Genomic DNA, 25,991 nt, shown 5'->3' on the forward strand with positions numbered 1-25,991 from the left:
CAAGTTACGTTCCCGCTGAACGTGGTTTAACAACGGTTGAGGCAAGGTTTTGAGTAAATAGCAAAGGTCGTTGATAATAGGACCAAAAGGTGAACAATCTTCATCCTGACCCTTCATGGCAGCCAATACCATAATTGAGTCTCCTTTGAATACTACACTCTTACCAACTGGGCAATAAGCTTGGGCCAATAAAACAGCTTTACTGGCAGCAAAGAGCTGATCAGCATGGAAAGCAGAGCTTGTCCTTCCAATGGTACCAGCAGCAGCAACGATGAACTCCCCCATGTGATCCGGAAGAACAACACCAAAGCCACCTCGTAAACCTTGTTGAATCCACGCCCCATCAAAGTTACATTTAACCCAATCTACATAAGGTTTTCTCCACTTCTGGGGGGTACGGTTTGACTTCCTCGCAATAGATTATGCCATTTTTGATACTCTTGCAGTCAACGCTCTGCTCGAAACACCACCTCCTGCGACGACAAAAAGGATCCATTCCAAAGCGCATCATTTATATTCTTCCGCAGCATCCATAAGGTCATCAAACAAAAGTAAAAAACCGAGGATGGAAAGTGCATAGCAATTTGTAAAAACCATTGTATAAGTTGTTGAGTGTTGCTATTCTCAAGCCTGAGTCCCAAACCACCAAACCAAACCGCCTTCGCCATGTTGCAATCCCTTAGTACATGTTCTGTCGATTCGCCGCTTGAACCACAAAAACCACATAAATTATCCACAGCCACTCGGCTCTTTGTAAGGTTCGATTTTGTGGGAAGAGAGTCCAAACACGAATCTTGACGTTCCCGGAAACACATGCCTTCCATAATTTCTTCTATGACTTTTCCCTTCCATCATCAGATGAAGAATAAGAAGAAGCATTTGCGCCATCCCCGGCTGAGGGAATGACTCTACGTGCCACATGGTAGGCACTTCGGTCTGAGAACTTCCCATTGCGTTCATAATGCCAAATTCGACAATCCACAACCGAACACATACTGATGGGAAGGCTGACAATTAGTTCCATTTCCTCCTGAGCCCATTGTCACGAGTCGGCAAGGAAGAGATTATCCACCGTCACTGCAACATCCCAGTACACCAACGGTTGTTAAAGGAAAGATAATCTCATGATCTGATTGTGAGCTATTCTAGCATTTGGTGATTGGTCAACTCTTGGGCTAGAGTAATTGTAGGATGTAAATACAATTAGCTTGATTATAGACTCTGTTTACCTAATATAGCTTATAGCTTCTGTATAAATCGATCTCCATGTATCTCAATATTCATATCAATGAAATATACAATTCCACAATTTATCTTGGTATCAGAGCACCGATCTTGGTGACTCTATTACGCTTCCGCCACAATAAGCTTTCCTCAAACACCATAGCCACCACAATGGCAGAACCAACCAAACCTGAAATCAAATCAGCCGAGAATTCCATGGAGTTCTCAGACCCGTATACCTTACACCACTCGGATCATCCGGGACTGATCCTAGTTTCCAAAACACTTGACGGAAACAATTACGGACAATGGAGCCGTGCTATGCGCATGGGTCTTAGCGCAAAGAACAAGATCGGATTTATCGATGGAACCATTAAGGCTCCAGCATCCTCAGACGCGAAACATGCAGCCTGGAAGAGATCTAACGACATGGTCACACTGTGGATTGTAAACTCAGTCCACTCAGACATAGCAGGCAGCATCATGTACACTGAAACCGCAGTTGCAGTTTGGAACGATCTGAGGGACAGATTCTCACAAAGCAGCGACTCAAGAATCTATCAAATTCGACAAGAAATTGTCGAGAACCGCCAAGGGCAGCTCACTGTCTCTGCCTATTACACCAAGATGAAAGCATTATGGGACGAGTTAGCATCCTACCATGACCCATTCACCTGCACTTGTGAAGGTTTGAAAGGGCTTGCTGAGCGAGAAGAGAAGGAAAGAGTTATGCAATTCCTAATGGGATTGAACGACTCTTACTCAGTCGTACGAGGCTCGATTTTGATGATGAGTCCACTTCCGGATACACGCCGAGTTCATGGCCTAATTCTCCAACACGAACGACAAATGGATGTGGTAAGTCGTCGTGAAATGGGGACGAGTTCTCATGCAATGCAAGTTCAGCGCCCTCCAGCGCCGTCATCATCTAATGACAGGTTTCCTAGCCCTTCTGCAGGTTCATTCTCACGCAAATCACTTAAGTGCACTTACTGTGATGGAGATGGGCACTTGGTGGACAGATGCTATTACATCATTGGGTTTCCAGTGGGCCACAAGTGGCATGGCAAAAATGTGAAGCCTAAGAACAGGAAAGCAGCAGCCCATAATGCCGAGATCACCAAGCCTGCTGCGACCACCAACCCAACCACTTCCAACGGCCCAACTTTCACTACCGAGGAATATAATCAGATAATTGCCATGTTCCGCAACGGTAATGGTCAATCACTCGCAGATGCGAAAGGTATTTTCTCACCCACATGCAATATAGCACAAAAGGATGCACACTCAACTTTATATTGGATTGTTGATAGCGGAGCTACCGACCATATATCTCATTCACCACCAACTCACAACATCGTTGCTACTCAGCATGACTTTGTTGGTTTACCAAATGGGGGGCAAGCGGAAATACAAAATATTGGCTCAATAAAATTGTCGCATGACTTATCCCTTGATAAAGTTCTTTATGTACCAAAGTTCCGCGTCAATTTGTTGTCTGTTAGTAAGTTGACAAGAGCTTTGCGGTGTATAGTGACATTTTATCCTGATTTTTGTGTTGTGCAGGACATGGATACGAAGAGGATGATTGGCCTGGGCAAGCATTTTGATGGGCTATACTACCTTACACCAAGTCAAAATCCTCACCTCGCCAACCATATTACTCACACCACAAGTCTTTGGCATCGGCGCCTCGGGCATCCCTCATCCGCACCCTTACTCTCGCTAGCTAAGAATAATACTGAAATAATGTTTGATTCCAAACACCTTTGTGAAGTTTGTCCTTTAGCCAAACAAACTCGATTACCTTTTTCTACTAGTACTATTAAATCTACTGCACCATTTGATTTAATTCATTGCAACATTTGGGGACCTCACAAAATACAAACACATTCTGGGGCACGCTATTTCCTTACTATTGTGGATGATTTCACTCGTTTCACATGGGTACATCTTATGAATTTTAAGTCAGACACACAAATGTTATTAAAATCATTTTTTTCTTGGGTAAAGACTCAGTTCCACACCAACATTAAGGCTCTTCGTGCCGATAATGGTGGTGAATTCATTTCCATGCGTTCTTACCTAGACTCTTGTGGCACTATTTTACAACATTCTTGTCCTTACACACCACAACAAAACGGGGTAGTCGAACGTAAACATAGGCATCTTTTAAATGTAGGTCGTGCTCTCCGTTTTCAGGCCAACTTACCTTTAAAATTTTGGGGGGAAAGTATTCAAACCGCTTGTTATCTCATAAATCGCCTACCTACACCCTTGCTCTCTCACAAGTCTCCCCACGAGATTTTACATGGCAAACCACCCTCTTATGAGCACTTGCGAGTTTTTGGATGCCTTTGTTACGCCACCAACCTCACACCCACCCACAAATTCGACATTCGTGCTATACGTTGTGTTTTCATTGGATACCCTCTTCATCACAAGGGTTATACAGTATATGATCTAGCCACCCATAAATTTTTCGTGTCCCGCGACGTTACATTCCATGAACACATTTTCCCTTATACCACTTCACCACCCACGGACCAAAATGATTTTCCCATTTTACCAATGGGGGTTCGAGACTTGGGAGCAGCCTCTCCATAAATGGGGGTAAGGCTAGCCGACATTCACCTCTCCCAGACCCTGCGTAAAGCGGGAGCCTTGTGCACTGGGTACGACCTTTTACCAATCCTTTATTCACCACATTACCCAAATGAACCCATCATTCCCAATGCACATGAATCCCACGGCCCACATGCAACCAATGGCCCATCTAACCCACATGCAAACCCTGGCCCCTCTGACACCACAAATCCCACCCCTTTACCTGCTACCCCCACTGCCCCGATTCCCATTACCCTTAGCCTTCCAGCAAATCCTGATCCCTTATCTGTTCCTGCTGCTGCCGACCTACCTCCTGACACTGTGCCCACACCGACCCACCCCCCACCACCTCTCCGTCACTCTAATCGCTCCACGCACCCACCTGCTCATTTCAAAGACTATGTGGCTCATCATTCCGTCTTGCTCACGCCCCCGGCTCCCTCTCACTCCATGTCCAGCACTCGGTATCCTTTACATCGGTACGTCTCTTATTCATGTTTATCTCCTGGATATCGACAATTTGTTTCTCACATTTCCCATCTAGTGGAGCCAAATACTTATGAACAGGCCTGTCAAGATCCTCAATGGGTTGCTGCAATGCAAGCTGAAATTATTGCTCTCGAGAACAACAAAACTTGGAGTTTTGTCCCTCTTCCGCCTGGACAACGTCCCATTGGCTGCAAATGGGTTTTCAAACTCAAGTACCACTCCGATGGCACCTTGGAGCATTACAAGGCCCGGCTCGTCGCCAAGGGCTTCACCCAACGCGAAGGCATTGACTACAAAGAGACTTTCGCACCGGTAGCTAAACTTATCACTGTGCGCTGCTTATTAACTGTGGCTGCTGTTCGACACTGGCCTTTACATCAAATGGACGTCCAAAACGCCTTCTTACATGGCGAACTTCAGGAGGAGGTATATATGCTGCCACCTCCGGGTTTTAGTCGACAGGGGGAGAATGTCGTGTGTCGACTCCACAAATCCTTATATGGTCTCAAACAGGCATCGAGAAGTTGGTTTCGTGAATTCTCCACAGCTATATGTGACATTGGTTTTAGTCAATCTAAGGCAGATTACTCCTTGTTCACTCAAGTCAAGGGCAATTCTCTCACTATTGTGCTGTTATATGTTGATGATATGGTCATTACAGGAAACAATGAGGCTGAAATCAACAACCTGAAGGCATTTCTCAGCAGTCGATTTCGAATTAAGGATCTCGGACCCTTGAAATATTTTCTTGGAGTTGAGGTTGCGCGTTCGAAAGCCGGAGTCACGATTTGCCAAAGAAAATATACACTAGACATATTGGAGGAGGCTGGATTGCTTGGTGCTAAGCCTGCGAAGGTTCCCATGGAACCTGAGTTGGTGTTAACACCCACAGGTAGTGCTTCACTTCATGAACCTGCTCGATATAGACGCTTGGTTGGAAAATTAATTTATCTAACAATCACGAGGCCAGAAATTGCATATACCGTCAACACCTTGAGCCAGTTTATGCAAGATCCTCAACGACACCACCTTGATGCAGCATATCGACTTCTTCGATATCTCAAAGAGGCTCCTGGACAAGGTTTGGTGTTTTCTTCACAAAGCAACTTACAATTAACTGGTTATTGTGACGCAGATTGGGCTTGTTGTCCCACTACGCGTCGATCAGTGACCGGTTATTGTATCTTTCTTGGTAAATCACTAGTGTCCTGGAAAAGTAAGAAGCAAGTCACGGTGGCTCGTTCATCTGCAGAAGCAGAGAATCGATCGATGGCTACAGCCACTTGTGAATTAAGCTGGTTGCGGTATCTGTTGGAGGATTTACATGTTAAGCATCCCCAACCAGCAAAGTTATTTTGTGACAATCAAGCAGCCTTATACATTGCTGCAAATCCTGTGTACCACGAGCGTACAAAGCACATTGAGATCGATTGTCACACTGTCCGTGAACGAATCCAAAAAGGAGAAATCAAGACTGCCTATGTTCGAACAGGGGAACAAGTCGCTGACTTATTTACTAAACCACTACGTGTGCCTGTTTTCCATTCGCATCTAGGCAAGTTGGGTGTCATCGACATCCACACTCCAACTTGAGGGGGAGTGTTAAAGGAAAGATAATCTCATGATCTGATTGTGAGCTATTCTAGCATTTGGTGATTGGTCAACTCTTGGGCTAGAGTAATTGTAGGACGTAAATACAATTAGCTTGATTATAGACTCTGTTTACCTAATATAGCTTATAGCATCAGATGAAGAATAAGAAGAAGCATTTGCGCCATCCCCGGCTGAGGGAATGACTCTACGTGCCACATGGTAGGCACTTCGGTCTGAGAACTTCCCATTGCATTCATAATGCCAAATTCGACAATCCACAACCGAACACATACTGATGGGAAGGCTGACAATTAGTTCCATTTCCTCCTGAGCCCATTGTCACGAGTCGGCAAGGAAGAGATTATCCACCGTCACTGCAACATCCCAGTACACCAACGGTGGACTCAAAATTCAAAAGTAGGAGTCTCTCGACAACCAATTATCTTGCCAAATTCTGATATTCTTCCCAACACTCAAAGTAATGCTAGGAAGACTAAATTTGTAGATAAAGTTTTAGAAACTAAAAGACATGAAAGTTGTTAATTGGTTTATTACCTAAGATTTGATAAACGTGCTCATTCTTATTGGTGACACATCATTTAGTTTGTAAATTTTGTTTCAAAATTTTGTTTCCCTAGCATTAGAAAAAGTACCACGGATGAAAATAAGGTGAAAAAATAGGATACCACCACATCTTCCATTCCCTTACGGTCTTCATGCCATACCCCACCATCATCCTCATGACTATGTGGCCAATTCCTCTTTTATCTTCAATCAGCTTTTTGGTAGAAAATTTGGTGTTACGATCGCCAAGTTTGACCCAATTTTCTTTTGCTCTTTGTCTCCAAAATAGCTCCTCTTGTTCAAGCAAATTATTTAGTCTTCCACTTAGCTCATTCTTTTGCTCGATATTGACTCTTCAGTAGAAGGTTGACCCAAAATACTTGTAACTTTATCCTCCACTTCCATAACTGCACGCGGCCCAGTCGTGGCAAGTAATTCGCTTGTATTAAAACAACCATAAATAATAGTTCAGTAAAGACTTATGATAAAAACCAAATTAGGCTAAGCCACACAATTGAATGCATAATAATGTGGATCAAACTCGCCATTTATGAATCGAACTTGAGACTTCTCATTTAAATGTGAAAAAAATACCACTAGGTCATAATATTTCACTACGTCAAATTTTGTCTTTATGAACTAGCCAAATCTAAACTGAACGGGAAATTTTATTTGAACCCAAATATCTTATCTCTACACCCAACTAACAAGTTTTATCTACCAAACTTCCAAGTTTACCCTTAAATAAATAAGAATAAGAAAAGAAAAGAAAAGAAATATTGGTGTTTTTATCTCTAGACCCCATAACTCCAAAAATGGCACACCAGTGTACTCCTCCATTATTTCTGGCAAAACCCACCCAAATAACAACAAAATATTTTCTCGAGTTTATCAACGAATCAACTTACTAGAAACCCTCATCAACCCTCATTTATAATTTCAATGTAGGTTTTTGGCTGATATATTTGCTTGTTTGAACCATTATTTAGGAGTTGGCTACTTGCATAAATTATTAAAACTAACAAGTCAGCTTGCTAGAAACCCTTGTTGCTATCTCTTCTAAATAGACACTGACATGGAAACTTTTTTCTCATATTGCAGGAATTTGTTTCATGCAACACGGATTTCTAGCCAACTTACTTGTTGATGAACTCAGGAGCATATTTTGTTGTCATTTAGGGTGTGTTTAGCGGGAAATAATGGAGGAGTGCAAATGTGTGCCCTTTTTTTGAGTTATTGGGTGTAGAGATAAAAACACAAATGTTTATTTTCTTTTATTTTCTTATTCGTATTTATTTAAAGGCAAACTTAAAAGTTTAGTAAAGAAAATTTTTTAGTTGGGTGTAGAGATAAAATAGCTGAGTCCAAATAAAATTTCTCAATGGCCACGTGATTATAATATCCTTGACCAGGTCAGCGTGGAAGATGGCAAGGAAACCGCCACGCATATTGTGAAGTCAAGAAAAGAGGCCTTATCATAAGTTCATAACACAAGAGATGGATCAGTCTTTGACATTTATTCTCTCAGCATCTCATCCTTTTTAGTAATCGAACGATCATGGATTCAACGACCAATGAAGGAGCCTCTTCCTCCTTGTCTTCTTCTTACACCCAGTCATGGACATATGATGTCTCCCTCAGTTTTAGAGGAGAGGATACCCGCTAAAATTTTGTAGGTCATCTGTACAACAATTTGGTTCAGAAGGGAATCAAAACCTTCATGGACGATGAGGCGCTTAAAAGAGGAGCGGAAATATCATTGGCGCTTCTCAAAGAAATTGAGGATTCGAGGATTTCTCTCGTTGTCTTCTCCGAAAACTACGCTTCCTCAGAGTGGTGCTTAGATGAACTCGTTCACATCTTTCACTGTAAAAAGCAACTGCAGCAGATGGTTTTTCCAGTTTTTTACAAGGTGGATCCATCGGATGTGAGGAACCAAAGAGAGTTTCGGTAAGGCACTTGCTGACCATGAAAGCAAACTCAAAGATAACATGGACAAGGTGTTGAGATGGAGAGAAACTCTTACAAAAGCAGCAAATTTGTCTGGCTGGTCATTCCTGGCCGACGGGTATTTTTCTGACCTCTATGTACTTGCAAACCTATCATTCAAATGTAAAATAAGTGTATTATTTGCTTCAATTCATAAGCATAATTTGAAGGCTTTTTAGCCAAAATGGTTTTTCTGAGCATAACTCTTTATTTTTTTCTTTAAGATTTAAAATCAATAGAAATGGTTCTTGAGATTGTTCATCGTCAATCATTTTGGATATTCTGTGAAAAAAAAATTTCTATTAAATTGAGTGTATTTTTGTCAAATCAATCACTCCACTTGAACTGGTGGTTTCTTCAATTTAGCTGAGATTTCTCATATAATGACTAAAATGATTGACGATGGACACTCTCAAGAGACACTTCTATCGATTTTAAATTTCACTGACGAAAATGACGAGTTATAACAATTTTAGCAACTATTTTAGTTAAAAAGACTAACATAAATATATAATATTTGAGAAATGCTAAGGAGACCCTCTCAAAATAGAACTCTCTCACATCTCATAGTTTAGTGTTAGTTCCCTTGCCAACATTCTAAAATATTGTGACAAAAAGTTCATGGAGAGTCTCACTTTTGAGAAATTATCCTTAGCATTTTTTTCATAATATTTTGATATTATTCCCTCACAATTTATAGGAAAACTTGTTTAAGTTATTCATTATTAGTATGTGAAGTGAACACATATTGGAGAATATGATCCCACATCGGCCATATGATAACATAATATACCACAAATATATAAGAGTTTGCACTCCTAATACTAGCAAGAATTTTTGTAGTAAAATCTAATACTGAGTAGTATGAGAGTTTTTATGATTAGTATTTCACTATTATGTGGAATATCCAAATATTTTTTTTAGTATGGTCTAATATTATTCATTTAGTTCAAAAATATTTGACTTTCTTTTTCTTGAGTAGAGTTGTCTGTCTACACTTAAAATATTGATTACATGGAACATCCACGAATTTCTTGTAGTTTAATTATAATAATGTTCTTTTTTATGCTTTTAAACTTGTAGGCATGAATATAAATTTATTCAAAAAATTGTTGAAGAGATTTCGGTCCAAGTTTTAGGTATTACCCATTTGAACGTGGCAAAGTACCCATTTGGAATAGAGTCACGTGTCAAACAATCCAGTACGGTTTTTTTGGATCTTGGATCTGTTCCTGTCCTCGATCGCGAGCAATTAGCCCTCCAACTCCGTCAAGGACAAACCGAAGATCAAAAGCGCCACCAGCACCATTTCCTCTCCAGTCTCTCCCCCTCACGCCGTTCCTCCGACGCCGCACCGCCCGCAACCACCGCCAATTTTGATCAAGACCGAGATTGGGATAGAGAGAGAGACCGAGAGAGAGACGGAGATCGAGAACGCATTCCTTTAATGGTGTTGCTTCCGCCCTCGCTTTCTTAGCCGGAAGATTTGTTAGGATTCGCTTTCTTATGTATGCTGTGTTACTGATTGGTTTGGCGATGCAGGCACAAGATTGCAGGCAGCTGGAAAGTCGGATAAGGAGGAAGAAGAAGGATCTGATAGTTTTGGGATTCTTAACCGCTTTGATGGTCATCATCGTTATAGTTAGAGCAAGTCCACCCCTGTGGACTTTGCGCCAACACCCAGCGCATTTATCCACTCAAATGAACAGTAACAGACTCCAATGAACAGTAATAGGCCAAGGCATCTCCACCCCTAAAACTAAATAGCCTAGTCAATTTTATTAAAATATTATTAATTTTTATTATAAAATAATAATTTTTATTAAAGTACTCTCTGGACTCCATTCTTCTTTTTCTTCCGTGATTTTCCAACTGTGCTGTCAAGCACAGTTTCACCACTTTTTCTTCCCTTCTTCTTTTTCTTCTCTTCAAACCACCAAAACCCATGTGAGATTTTAGCCAAGTTCGGCCCTACCCCACGAGCCGCAACCACCAAACGAACCCGACGACCCGCAATCCCACCCAACCCTCCTCCCCCATCCCCTCACCCATTGGTGCGCCAACCAAAACTGCAAACCCTTCGCCGTCGATCCTCTCGATCCCCGGAGCTCCTCCGATTGCGACTGGTTCTCCGACGCCGCCTCCGATTCAGACCATGACGTCAGCTACTTCGTCACCGATCTATTCAATCGCTGCAGCTCCGAGCAACAGCCCAAGACCGAGAGGGAGAGTTTTGGATATGGAAGCTCGAGTTGGGGTGGTGGTGGAAGGAAAGCAGAGAGCTTCGAATTCAGCTCAAGGAGATGTGGCGGTATCGCCTGGCATCATGTAGGCCGGGCAAGAGCTCAGCACATTCTGAGCCGGCCTAGAGACCAGCTTGGGCTGGGTGCCAGCCTATCTGCTCGGCTGGAATGGATTGGCTGGGTGCCGGGCCAATAATTTGGCTGGGTGCTGGCCTAAAGGTTCCCCGGTGGAACTGCTCTTATAGGAGTGGTGGCAGCTTGATAGGCGTCCGCCTAGCCAATGGAGGTGGCGAAAAAACGATATTTTTTTATTTTTTATTTCATTTTTTCAATAAAATCGAAGAGACTTTTGAATACTTAGAGCATCTCCAAAAAATATGTTAAATATAATAGGTTAAAATTTTATTTGATGGTTGATGTGATAAATTGAATACAAGTGCTTTTTTTTTTTACCCAATGAATGTATCAAATATTTATTTTATTATTTTATTGGGCCTAAAGTTACATTAACTATTAAAAAATAATAAAAAAATATTGTAGTTTTATTTTATTGGTTGTTAATGAGACCCACGTATTAAAAAATTCAATTAAATATATTTGATTCCTTCTTTGTTTGTTGTAAAAAAAAGACAGCTAGAAAGTAAACCGAAGATCAAAAGCGCCACCAGCACCATTTCCTCTCCAGTCTCTCCCCCTCACGCCGTTCCTCCGACGCCGCACCGCCCGCAACCACCGCTAATTTTGATCAAGACCGAGATTGGGATAGAGAGAGAGAGAGACCGAGAGAGAGACGGAGATCGAGAACGCATTCCTTTAATGGCAAGGACGGAGCTACCATGGGCCTAGGGGCGGATGCCCCCACTGAGATTTTTCTGATGCTGACTCTTTTGCGGGATTGATTCTCAGAGGACGAGTACTGTATGCTGCCTTATGATTGCCATCCTCATTATATGGCATAGAATAGATTGACATTCGAGCCCATATTCATTGATTAATTTTTCCTTTTCCAGATTAATCCCTATCTTCTTCACCCTGAGATGAATATCATCAGCAGTTCGTTGGTCCTACAAAGCGTCGTGCACCAACATTTATCTTGTCTCCACCTTTCGGCTTTCACATTAAGCTTATAGTTTGACAAATGTCCCAGCGAAAGATAATTTTCATCATGCTGGCATGCTGCTCAAACTGATCGGGTTTTGCAGCAGCAGAGGCAGAGCCCCCACTGATATTTTTCTGGTTTTGCTCTCCGATCTGGTTCTGCAAAAGCAGAGCTAGGTTTTATTTTTTTTTTAAATCCAGGCCAAAACGACGTCGTTTTGGTCCTGGTATAAAAAAAATAGTAAACGAAACGGCGTCGTTTCGTATATGTTTGAAAAAAATAAAAGGTATGTTATAGTGGGGGACTGCTTGTCCCCACCCGGTCCACCCCCATTCCATTATTTCCATCTTTCCGTTTCCTTTGCCAATCAGAGAGCAGCTCTTCACCAATTCCCCAAATTCCAAGCAGGCAGCAGCAGAAACGGAACAGAACAGAAGCAACAAAGGTGTTGTTCCCAGGCTCCCAGCCAACCACGCGCAGCCAGCCACTCACCAGCCAGCCGCTCTAGTCGACATATATATATTTAGGTAATTTTTTTAATTTCTAAATCTATAATCCCTAACCCTAATTAATTATTTAAGATGAATTTTTGTTTAATTGGTATAGAAATATAGAATCATATGGTAATGCACTAATATGGTTATTGGTTATTGATATGAATTCTATGATTATTGATGAATGAAATTATGAAATTACAAATTCTATGAATATGGGTATACATTTATTCATATGATTAGTTGAATTAAATGTTTATTTGTTGAATAATTTGTATGTTTATTGGTATTGCCATATTGGTTATTGGTTAATTGAATTGTTGCCTTGGTTGGATATGGATTAGTTATTAAGTATATTAATATAGTATACTCTAGGATTAAGAGTCTAAGAATTTTATTGAGATTTTTATTCTATAAATTCTACAAATTACGTATGAACCTTATTTGTTATTGGTATCAATATGATTGACTTTGCAGACTGAAACATCATGGAGAGGTTTTTAAAAAAAAAATATTAGTGCCGCCATCCCCAGTTATTGAGAAAAATTATGATACTCAAGGACAAGATAGTACAGAATTTATTTTATCAAATCTTCCATTAGATCCTGGTAAGCGAATTCGAATTTTGGATTACAATCCTAATATTCGAGATCAAGTACGAAGAGCGTATGTGCTAGCTGGTCCTCAACAACCTAAAACCCATAATTTTCCTTACAAGAAATATGGAGACACGCAAAGACGATTCAACCCTGCTTGGTTTGATGATTTTCCTACTTGGTTGGAATATAGTGTAGAAAAAGATGCTGCCTTTTGTCTGTGTTGCTACCTTTTTAAACCAAACATTGGAGAACAAGCAGGTGGTGATTTCCTTGTTGGCGAAGGATTTTCTAACTGGAAGAAGAAAGAAAGACTTCTAACTTATATTGGAGGCGTCAATAGTGCACACAATCAAGCATGGAATAGTTTTGAAGCTTTAAGGAGTCAAAAGCAACATATCCAATCTTTTTTCTCTAAAACTCATGATGAAGCTCGGATTCAATATAGGGCTCGGTTGAATGCATCAATCGATTGTTGTCGATTTCTTTTGAGACAAGGACTTGCATTTCGTGGTAATGATGAATCTGAACATTCAAGCAATCATGGGAACTTTCTTGAGCTTCTACAGTTTCTTGCCAACCATAATAAGGATGTGAAAGCCGTTACTTTGAAAAATGATCCGGAGAATCACTAATTGACATCACCAGATATTCAAAAAGACATTGTAAATGCTTGTGCAACTGAGACCATCAGGGCTATTATTAAAGACATTGGCACTTCGTTGTTTTCTATTTTGATTGATGAATCTCGCGACGTATCAACAAAGGAACAAATGGCTATTGTATTGCGTTATATGGACAAGAATGGGCATGTCATTGAGCGCCTTATTGGCATTGAGCATGTTACTAGTACCGCTGCTCTCTCACTCAAGGAAACCATTGATGAGGTATTTTCTAGGCATAAATTGAGCATGTCTAGGTTGCGTGGGCAAGGTTACGATGGGGCCAGCAATATGCAAGGTGAGTTCAATGGTCTTAAAGCTCTAATTATGAAAGAAAATGGTTGTGCTTATTATATTCATTGCTTTGCACATCAACTTCAATTAGCTCTTGTAGCTGTGGCAAAGAAGAACATCCAAATTGAGTCTCTTTTAGTATAGTTACTATTTTGGTAAATGTTGTTGGAGCTTCATCGAAGCGTTGTGATCTTCTTCGAGAGAAGCAATCTATTGCAGTTATTGAAGCACTAAACAGTGGTGAGTTTACAAGTGGGAAAGGCAAAAATCAAGAAACTACTTTGAAACGTGCTGGAGAAACACGTTGGGGTTCACATTTGGGTACTTTAGTAAGTATAATGACTATGTTTTCATCCATACTTGATGTACTTGAAGTAATAGCAGATGATGGAGTAAGCTCTCAACAAAGATGTGAAGCGAATAATTTATTGGATTCCATGCAATCATTTGATTTTGTGTTTAATCTACACTTGATGAAAGATATACTAGGAATAACCAATGAATTGTCACAAGCATTGTAAAGGAAGGATCAGGATATTGTAAATGCCATGAAGTTGGTTGGAGTTTGTAAGCAAAGGTTGGAGATAATGAGGAAAACTGGTTGGGATTCTTTACTTAGTGAAGTCTCAAAATTTTGTCTTAAACATAATATTGATGTGCCTAATATGGATGATATGTTTCTTTCTCAAAGGCGAGGGCAACGAAAAGCACAAGCAGTCACAAATATGCATCATTATTGTGTTGGGATATTTTATGTTGTTTTGGATTGGCAGCTCCAAGAACTAAATAATCGTTTCAATGAGACCAACACTGAGTTACTTCTTTGTTTGGCATGTTTATGTCCAGCTGACTCCTTCTCTGCTTTTGATAGCCAAAAGCTATTGCGTCTTGCCCAGTTTTATCCTAAAGACTTCTCTTTGAATGAGCTGGTGATACTTAAGATTCAACTTGAGACTTACATTGTGGATATGCGATCTAGCATTGAGTTTTCAGGTTTAAAAGACATTGGAGATCTTGCAAAGAAAATGGTTCACTGCAAAAAGCACAAGGTGTATTCGCTGGTTTACTTGTTTTTGACATCCAGTTGCTACTGCAACCGTTGAAAGAGCATTTTCGGCCATGAAAATTCTGAAGAATCGATTGAGAAATCGGATGGGAGATCAATGGATGAATGATAACATGATTATTTTTATAGAGAGAGAGATATTTGATGGTATTGATAATGATGTTGTCATGCAACGCTTTCAGAACATGAAAACGCGTCGAGGGATATTGTAAGGGACTGTTGTATGAAAAACTTTCTGGATTAATATACAAGTATGTGTTTAGTAAATTCTTGAGCTTTTTAATTATGACTTTATTATTTGATGATGCCCTCATTCACACAAATCTCTGGCTTCGTCCCTGTTTAATGGTGCTGCTTCCGCCCTCGCTTTCTTAGCCGGAAGATTTGTTAAGATTCGCTTTCTTATGTATGCTGTGTTACTGATTGGTTTGGCGATGCAGGCACAAGATTGCAGGCAGCTGGAAAGTCAGATAAGGAGGAAGAAGAAGGATCTGATAGTTTTGGGATTCTTAACCGCTTTGATGGTCATCATCGTTATAGTTATAGGAGTGGTGGCAGCTTGATAGGCGTCCGCCTAGCCAATGGAGGTGGCGAAAAAACGATATTTTTTTATTTTTTATTTCATTTTTTCAATAAAATCGAAGAGACTTTTGAATACTTAGAGCATCTCCAAAAAATATGTTAAATATAATAGGTTAAAATTTTATTTGATGGTTGATGTGATAAATTGAATACAAGTGCTATTTTTTTTTTCCCCAATGAATGTATCAAATATTTATTTTATTATTTTTTTGGGCCTAGAGTTACATTAACTATTAAAAAATAATAAAAAAATATTGTAGTTTTATTTTATTGGTTGTTAATGAGACCCACGTATTAAAAAATTCAATTCAATATATTTGACTCCTTCTTTGTTTGTTGTAAAAAAAAGACAGCTAGAAAGTAAGGCGTCAAATGACTCACATGTCACATCATATATGGCATATCCATTGGATAACACCTAAATGTCTTTTAATCTTATTTGACATCTCCTTTGGAGATGGTCTTATATGAACATCTATTATAAGGTTGTTCTCTTGTTTTCAGTATGTTCTAATATTTTATAATTTATGTCATTTTAATTTGCAATGTATGTATCCAATACAATTATGTATTTTTAAGTATGCCACGTTATGTACTATTTACTTGATAATTTGAATCAAATCCACACCATCTCAAAAAAATTCCAATCCATCTCAATACATTTGGGTCAAAACTTGGAGTTGCAAAGCACGGCAGACTACAATTTGAAAATTACTTTTCAGGTTTTATAAATAAATAAAAAATCACTTTTCAATTAAAAAAAAAAACACCTAACCCGAATCAAAAAAATTGAACCAAAATCAAACTTAACCTAAGAAAATTGAATGAATAGTAATTTCAGTTTGATTTTCGTTTTGACAAAAAACTGAACCGATTGAAACGGACCCACCCTTTATGATAGGTTTGGTTCCTTGTATAATGAATAGGTGACATGCATCAAAATCTACTATGTTTCATTTCTTGTATTTATGCAACAAAAAGTTCTTCTCCTATAATTAATCATGTATATCAATTCTTTCTTAGTAATTCTCAAAACTACATTTTCAGCCAAGAGTTAATCAAATGTGGTAGTTACATGTAAAGACAGAGAAGACACTTACATATTAATATTGAACTAATATTAAAGCATTACAACTAGAATATTTTCAAGTTAAATCATCACTTTATTGAACCTAAAAGAGAGAGAAGCTAATAAATTAGGAAAAGGAAATTGATAGCAGGTATTGTCAAATCTATGAAAAAAGGATATGGATACTCTAAGCTTGAGAGGAATGCAAAGAACATGCTAATTAGTCATTCCCCATAAAATTAATTAAGTTCCTTCAATTTTATTATCATAAATTGTTTGCATGATTAATTTATTAGGTGTGGCTAGTGATGAAAGAAAGCATGTTGTTCCTAATTGGAGGACTAGCAAGGTGTTTAAGATGCAACAAATGAGGTGATGGGTAGTGACACACCCTGATCCGGAGGATCCAGGTGTGCTGGCCGTCACGTGGGCGTGACGTAACCATAAGCACGACACGGAAGCGTAATAACAACATATAACAACAGAAATTCAAACCAAACTCAACATAACCACATACGGACATAACCGGACGAGTTTACAAGTAAACACATAAGTTCAGAGCATAGGTTATCTGCAGTCAAGTAGGACTAAAATAAGAATACATCACCCTCAGGTGAGTCCTACATGTCCCAAATCTGTCAGAAAGCCGGAAAGGACCTCGTGAGCCAACCACCGTTAAACTAGAACCTGGAGGGGCGCAAAACAAAATGAGTGGGTCAGTAAAACAAATTAGTTTTCCAAAACATTTCATTAAAACAGTTATATCCCCTCGCCGTAAAAACCTGTATACTTTCCCAGAAATTATATAACCATATAAAATCTCAACATTTAAATCTCAAATCTTTAACATTTTCAAGAAAACATGCCATGCCATAAATCAAAATATAAATCAGGTGAAATAAGGAATCAATCGGAGACCCTGCAGTTGGTCCTATACGATTAATTCAATAGCTCAATATCTCACTAAGCCGGAGTCACCACAGTGACCTATACGGCCCTACTCTGCACATCACTCGGAACTACGTAAGGTAGTCTATACGATGAAAGGTGTAAAAATACGCTCTAGTGCTTCTCTCATCATATCATCAGCGCGCATAACTAAGGTCACCCACTAGTCGGAATCACGCCTAGTGATCTGTACGACTAGCATGTCGGAACCCTCACATGGTCTGTACGACATCCACCTACTTGGATCCAAGGCGAGCGTGCGGTGTGGTGAATAAAATAAGCACTAACACCTAGGGTGCAGATTATGAGCTCAACACATCTCAACAACAACAATTCAATGAATAAATGAACTCACCTGACTTACCTGTGCCTCCACAGCACCATGCAACATGTATGCATCATATATCAATCATATAACTCATGTGAAATTCACCTTTTCCAAATAATTCTATGCATGGCATTTTAAAAACGTTTTCTCATATAAATGCATTTTCTGGGAAAACAATAGCATATAGGTAATACGAAAACAAAACTGCCCACTCACTGATAAGTCGACGGGTCGTAACCCCCGTGGCGTCCCTGGATGCGGTCGTCCTCGGGATACGTCTCACCTATATGCGAAACAACTATAAAATCATTAATTTTAAGCATATCACCAATAATTCGAAATAACTTCTCATACGATGCTCAATTTTGGTATATGAATATACCACATCGACCTACTCGACGTCACGAGCGTCGAGAAATTTTCAGAAAAAATTTTGGAAGCCCCACGCGCCCCCACGCGCCACACGTGGCACGGGTCCACGCGCTGGCCACGCGCAGCACGTGCAGCGCACGTGTCGTCTTCTTCGCAGGGCCTCGCCGGACTGGTTCTCCGGTGGCCGGACTCCGGCCGAACTCCGGCCGATTTTCAAACTCACTGTTCTCCTTCGTTTTTCACCCATTTTCTTCGTATTTTATACCAAATTAAAGCCCTAAGAGTGTACTATCACGTTGGACTAGTTTTAGGGCCTAAAAACTACGAAATCTCACCTTGCAAAAACCAAAGATTTCGGCCAAACTTGAAACCTACGATCCCGACGTCCAAAACTCTCCAACGAATGTCCCCGAGCTTCCTTAGGACCTCCTAAGGCTCACCACAAGCTTGAAATCTCCTGAAACACAACATTTTACGTTCGCATGAACAGTACCTCAAAAATGGAGGTTCGGGATCTACGTGAAATCGAAGGTTTCACTTCCTAAAACTAGCACCAATGAACTCAGGACGTCAAAACGATGAAGATACATACCTTATTTGCCCCGATCCGTTGAGTTTCGAAGGGTTTTGGGTGAAGGTCCGTACGATATGGGTGTGTTTGGGTGTGAGGTCGGGAGAGAGAGAGAGAGAGAGACTGAGAGAGTGATCGAGAGGGAGGAGAGAAAGGGACTGATCTTGTGTGGTCAAACCAATCCACACCATCCAAAATCTCTCTTAAGTCCCTAACCACAAAAATATAAAATCAACTTCCAAAATATTTCTAACTTAAACAACTTCTTAAAAGTTTAGGGACCAAACATTTTCAAAACGTAATACACCCATACCTTGATACCTGACAAGGGCATTTTCGTCCTTTCACATTCCCGCCAAAAGTACCTCCGGGACGGGCTGTGACAATCTCCCCTCCTTATAGAATTTCGTCCCCGAAATTCCCATAACCAAATCATAATTCAATACTCGTAGAATAATCTTGGGTACATCTCTCTCATCCGGTCTTCCGTCTCCCAAGTAGCTTCCTCCACAGAATGATTTCTCCACAACACCTTCACCAAACTCACCGTCTTGTTCCTTAGAACCTTGTCCTTCCAATCCAATATTGTGATTGGTTCCTCATCATACGTCAAATCCGGATTAATCTCTAACGGTTGAGGAGGAATCACATGAGAAGGATCAGAAATATAATGCCGAAGCATAGAGACATGGAACACATTATGGACCTTAGATAACTCCGGAGGCAGTTCCAACCGGTAGGCAACTTCACCAACTCTTTCAATGATCACATAAGGTCCAATATATCTCGGACTTAGCTTCCCTCTTTTCCCAAATCGTACCACACCTCTCCAAGGCGACAATTTCAAGAATACCCAATCACCCACATCATACACTCGATCAGTAGTATGCCGATCCGCTAAACTCTTATGTCGATCCTGGGCTGCTTTCAGGTTTGACTTAATTACCTGAACATTTTGAGTCGTCTCATCCACGATCTCAGGGCCTTCTAATACCCGTTCACCAACCTCAGACCAACATAATGGCGTTCGACACGCCCTACCATAAAGTGCCTCGAATGGGGACATACCAATGCTCGAGTGAAAACTGTTATTATAAGCAAACTCCATTAAGTCCAGACGATCATGCCAAGAATCACCAAATTGTAATACCGAAGATCTCAACATATCTTCCAACGTCTGAATGGTCCTCTCTGATTGCCCATCAGTTTGAGGATGATAAGCTGTGCTATACAGTAATTGAGTACCCAGAGCTTCCTGAAAAGCCACCCAAAATTTAGAAGTAAACCTCGGGTCTCGATCGGAGATAATATTTACTGGGACTCCATGATACTTGACAATCTTCGAAATAAACAACTTAGCCAATTTATTCAGAGGGTATTTCTCCCTCACTGGAATGAAATGCGCCGACTTGGTGAGTCGATCCACAATCACCCAAATACCATCAAATCCATTTCGCGTACGAGGAAGTTTATACACGAAATCCATGGTTATATTTTCCCATTTCCACTGGGGAACATGAAGGGGTTGCATTCGCCCAAAGGGCTTCTTCCTTTCTGCTTTCACTTGCTGGCAAATAATACACCTGCTCACATATTCTGCAATTTCTCTTTTCATACCCGGACAATAATAAAATGGTCGAATGGTATGATACATTTTTGTTCCTCCCGGATGCATCGCATAAGCTGAACAATGTGCTTCATCCAGAATTTCCTTCTTCAATTCCTCATTATTCGGAACATACATTCTGTCTTCTTGCATGAGCATACCATCTGATTCCCGAATTCTGAGGTCTTTCTTTTTCCCTTCACTTCTTAACTGAACCAACTCCTGAATTTCTTCATCCACCATTTGAGATGCAAGTATACGCTCCACCAAAACTGGCCTGACTTGAAAACTAGCAAGAAATGCTCCACCTTGATTCTCCCACTCCAATCTTACTCCAGTTGCCCTCAGTTCAGCAAGAAGAGGAACACGACTAGCATATAGGGCATTAAGTCTACCTTGTGGTTTCCTACTCAGTGCATCCGCTACTACATTAGCACGACCTGGATGGTATTCAATAGAACAATCATAATCACTTAGCAATTCCATCCACCTTCGCTGACGAAGATTAAGATCATGCTGGGTGAATAAGTACTGAAGACTCTTATGATCAGTGAAGATCTTACACTTCTCACCATACAAATAATGTCTCCAAATTTTCAAAGCAAAAACAATTGCTGCCAATTCAAGATCGTGAGTAGGATAGTTCCTTTCATGATTTTTCAACTGCCTAGAAGCATAGGCAATCACCTTATTATGCTGCATCAAAACACATCCCAAACCATTTAATGAAGCATCACTATATATCTCAAAATTACCGCTATCGTCGGGAAGTACCAACACCGGTGCATGAGTGAGGCAATACTTCAATTGTTGAAAACTCCGTTCACAATTCTCATCCCACTCAAATTTAACATCCTTCCTGGTCAACTTTGTCAACGGTAAAGCAATCATAGAGAAATCCTGAACGAACCGTCGATAATAACCTGCTAAGCCAAGAAAGCTTCGTACCTCCGTGACGGTTCGAGGTTGCTCCCAATTCTCCACTGCTGCAATCTTTTGAGGATCAACTTGAATACCTTGAGCTGATACCACATGCCCCAAAAATGCCACTTCAGTCAACCAAAACTGACATTTACTGAACTTGGCATACAACTGATGCTCCCTTAATTTCCTTAACACCAAATTAAGGTGTCGGATATGATCTGCTTGGGACTTAGAGTATACCAGAATATCGTCAATAAAAACAATAACGAATTTATCAAGATATTTCTGGAATACCTCATTCATTAATCTCATAAAAGCTGCAGGCGCATTAGTCAACCCAAACGGCATAACCGAAAATTCATAATGTCCGTACCGAGTTCGGAAAGCCGTCTTAGGTACATCATCTTCTTTAATCTTCAATTGATAATATCCAGATCTCAAATCAATCTTAGAAAATACACACGCACCTTTCAGCTGATCGAACAAATCATCAATGCGAGGCAATGGATAACGGTTTTTAATCGTTACCCGGTTCAATTGTCTATAATCAATACACAATCGAAAAGTTCCATCCTTCTTTCTCACAAATAATACTGGGGCACCCCAAGGTGAAGAACTAGGTTGAATAAAACCTTTATCAAGTAATTCTTGCAACTGGATTTTTAATTCCCTCAACTCAGCAGGAGCCATTCTATAAGGAGTCAGAGATATAGGGTCCGTACCTGGAAGCAAATCAATAGAGAATTCCACCTCCCTGTCTGGTGGTAATCCCGGCAAATCATCAGGGAATACATCCGGATAATGTCTGACCACACCAACTTCTTCTATACTAGTAGGAGCAACATCATTTAATACCACATGTGCCAAATATCCCTGACAACCCTTCGATAATAATTTCCTCGCCCTTATGGCAGAAATAACTCCATGTCTCACCCCACTTCTCTCGCCCACAAAAGTAACCTCGGGTAATCCAGGACGATAAAAAGTAACTGATTTACCATAACAATCAATATGGGCACGATTATGGTGTAACCAATCGGCCCCTAAAATCACATCAAAATCCACAATATCTAACGGAATAAGATCAGCGGGCATAATCACGCCCTCAACCATCACTGGACACCCCAGATACACACTATCCACATAACATTTATCTCCTCTAGGCATGGCAAACTCTAAATCAAATCCTAGAGGTGAAGGGTGAGGTTGGGTTATTTGAGCAAACGTATGAGAAATCACAGAGTGCGTAGCACCACAATCAATCAAAACCTTAGCAAAATGACCAAGAACATTTAACGTACCCATAATCAAGTCTGGATGGTTCTGAGCCTCCTGCAAGGAAATATGATTAATTCGCCCCTGAGCCTGCTGTCGTCCACCTCGGCCTCTATTGCCCTGATTACCTCGTCCCCGAGGATTACGTCCCTGGCCTGGCTGACTAGGCTGCCTGGATGATCCTGCACCACCAGTAGCAACTTCCCCCTGACGGGGCTGGCCTCCCTGATGCCACTGCGATCCACCAGCTGGCATAGAGGAATAAGATGAATAACCTCCAAAATCCTGAGAATATCCAGCCTGAGAGTAAGGCTCCTGGGAATACTGATAAGGTCCGGGAGCATACGGAGCAGCATCCCCCTGATAGTGGTAAGCACCACCACGACTCGGCTGGCCATAACCACCCGGTCCCAAATTCTGCTGAACTGGTGCTGGAGGTGGTATAGTGGTCTGCTGTGGTCTCTGTTGACCCTGGGGGCACTGAGAAGCCCGATGTCCCATCTGCCCACACGTAAAGCAGGCACCAGTACCTCTCCTACACTCACCATGGTGACGGAAGTTACAACGGCGGCACCATGGAGCGCCAGATCCACCAGCATCCCTCTGACCCTGAAATCTGGGTCCACCAGAAAATCTTCCACCACCTCTCCTCGGGCTAGTAAAACTATATCCCCCACTAGAAGAGCTCGAACTCGCTCCACTCTTCTTAAAACTCTGTGTCTGTCGAGGTCCCGGAATAGAAATACCCTTACCTTTGTCATTCTTCTTCTGACCCTCATTCTTGTCCTCGTCATCCTCACTGTCAGGAAGATTATCAGAGTCCTCCATCCTAACCAGAATCTCGAAATACTCATGATAATCAGCGCAGGGGAGTGCATTGGCAAAGGTACGCCACTTATTCTTAGATCCCAACTTGAAACGTCGAAGCATCTCTCCCTGATTACCAGCTGTATCAGTGTCATAACGAGACAAATCAGTAAACTTTCTATAATATTCATGTGCCGACATATTTCTCTGTTTCAACCTGGTGAATTCCTGCTTCTTACGGTCAATATACTCAGGAGGAACGAATCTCTTCATAAAATACTCCTTGAATACTTTCCAGTCGGCTGCCGTCTCAGGTGACATGTACCTAGCCTGATTTATCCACCATGCTGCTGGTTCACGACCCAAAAACCAAGTGGTGGTCTCCACCCACCTATTAGCAGGGAGATTCCCCTGACTCTGCATCACCTGGAAAGTTTTCTCAATATGATCAAGCCATTTCTCTGCCCCCTCATGACTTTCATTACCCATAAACCGATCTAACTTCAAGTTGTACATGGTCTCCAGAGGTGTCCTCGGAGGAGGGGGAGGACGAATCACATTCTGTAAAGCCTGGGCCATCGCTTCCCCTAACTGAGTAATATCCGGGAAATTAGGTTCAGAAGTACGGCGGGACTCCCTACGCTCTCTACGAGGCGGCATGATTCTGACAGAAAACATCAAAAGATCGTTAAGACATTAACAAATTTACAGGACTGCAACCTAAGCTCTGATACCAAACTGACACACCCTGATCCGGAGGATCCAGGTGTGCTGGCCGTCACGTGAGCGTGACGTAACCATAAGCACGACACGGAAGCGTAATAACAACATATAACAACAGAAATTCAAACCAAACTCAACATAACCACATACGGACATAACCGGACGAGTTTACAAGTAAACACATAAGTTCAGAGCATAGGTTATCTGCAGTCAAGTAGGACTAAAATAAGAATACATCACCCTCAGGTGAGTCCTACATGTCCCAAATCTGTCAGAAAGCCGGAAAGGACCTCGTGAGCCAACCACCGTTAAACTAGAACCTGGAGGGGCGCAAAACAAAATGAGTGGGTCAGTAAAACAAATTAGTTTTCCAAAACATTTCATTAAAACAGTTATATCCCCTCGCCGTAAAAACCTGTATACTTTCCCAGAAATTATATAACCATATAAAATCTCAACATTTAAATCTCAAATCTTTAACATTTTCAAGAAAACATGCCATGCCATAAATCAAAATATAAATCAGGTGAAATAAGGAATCAATCGGAGACCCTGCAGTTGGTCCTATACGATTAATTCAATAGCTCAATATCTCACTAAGCCGGAGTCACCACAGTGACCTATACGGCCCTACTCTGCACATCACTCGGAACTACGTAAGGTAGTCTATACGATGAAAGGTGTAAAAATACGCTCTAGTGCTTCTCTCATCATATCATCAGCGCGCATAACTAAGGTCACCCACTAGTCGGAATCACGCCTAGTGATCTGTACGACTAGCATGTCGGAACCCTCACATGGTCTGTACGACATCCACCTACTTGGATCCAAGGCGAGCGTGCGGTGTGGTGAATAAAATAAGCACTAACACCTAGGGTGCAGATTATGAGCTCAACACATCTCAACAACAACAATTCAATGAATAAATGAACTCACCTGACTTACCTGTGCCTCCACAGCACCATGCAACATGTATGCATCATATATCAATCATATAACTCATGTGAAATTCACCTTTTCCAAATAATTCTATGCATGGCATTTTAAAAACGTTTTCTCATATAAATGCATTTTCTGGGAAAACAATAGCATATAGGTAATACGAAAACAAAACTGCCCACTCACTGATAAGTCGACGGGTCGTAACCCCCGTGGCGTCCCTGGATGCGGTCGTCCTCGGGATACGTCTCACCTATATGCGAAACAACTATAAAATCATTAATTTTAAGCATATCACCAATAATTCGAAATAACTTCTCATACGATGCTCAATTTTGGTATATGAATATACCACATCGACCTACTCGACGTCACGAGCGTCGAGAAATTTTCAGAAAAAATTTTGGAAGCCCCACGCGCCCCCACGCGCCACACGTGGCACGGGTCCACGCGCTGGCCACGCGCAGCACGTGCAGCGCACGTGTCGTCTTCTTCGCAGGGCCTCGCCGGACTGGTTCTCCGGTGGCCGGACTCCGGCCGAACTCCGGCCGATTTTCAAACTCACTGTTCTCCTTCGTTTTTCACCCATTTTCTTCGTATTTTATACCAAATTAAAGCCCTAAGAGTGTACTATCACGTTGGACTAGTTTTAGGGCCTAAAAACTACGAAATCTCACCTTGCAAAAACCAAAGATTTCGGCCAAACTTGAAACCTACGATCCCGACGTCCAAAACTCTCCAACGAATGTCCCCGAGCTTCCTTAGGACCTCCTAAGGCTCACCACAAGCTTGAAATCTCCTGAAACACAACATTTTACGTTCGCATGAACAGTACCTCAAAAATGGAGGTTCGGGATCTACGTGAAATCGAAGGTTTCACTTCCTAAAACTAGCACCAATGAACTCAGGACGTCAAAACGATGAAGA

At 41.1% G+C, this 25,991-nt stretch overlaps 1 protein-coding gene and 2 pseudogenes across 2 annotated transcripts in view; all 3 read left to right on the top strand.

Annotated features, from left to right (window-relative positions):
• The window catches only part of LOC126605034 (disease resistance protein RPV1-like), a 48,570-nt pseudogene extending 37,456 nt beyond the window's left edge, over positions 1-11,114 (top strand).
• LOC126605044 (uncharacterized) overlaps positions 1-25,991 on the top strand; it is a 52,807-nt gene that overhangs the window by 10,673 nt on the left and 16,143 nt on the right. The window lies entirely within an intron of this gene.
• LOC126603102 (uncharacterized) lies at positions 10,622-15,629 on the top strand (annotated as a pseudogene).

This window comes from Malus sylvestris, chromosome 15 (genome assembly GCF_916048215.2).
Source record: "Malus sylvestris chromosome 15, drMalSylv7.2, whole genome shotgun sequence".
NCBI lineage: Eukaryota > Viridiplantae > Streptophyta > Magnoliopsida > Rosales > Rosaceae > Malus > Malus sylvestris.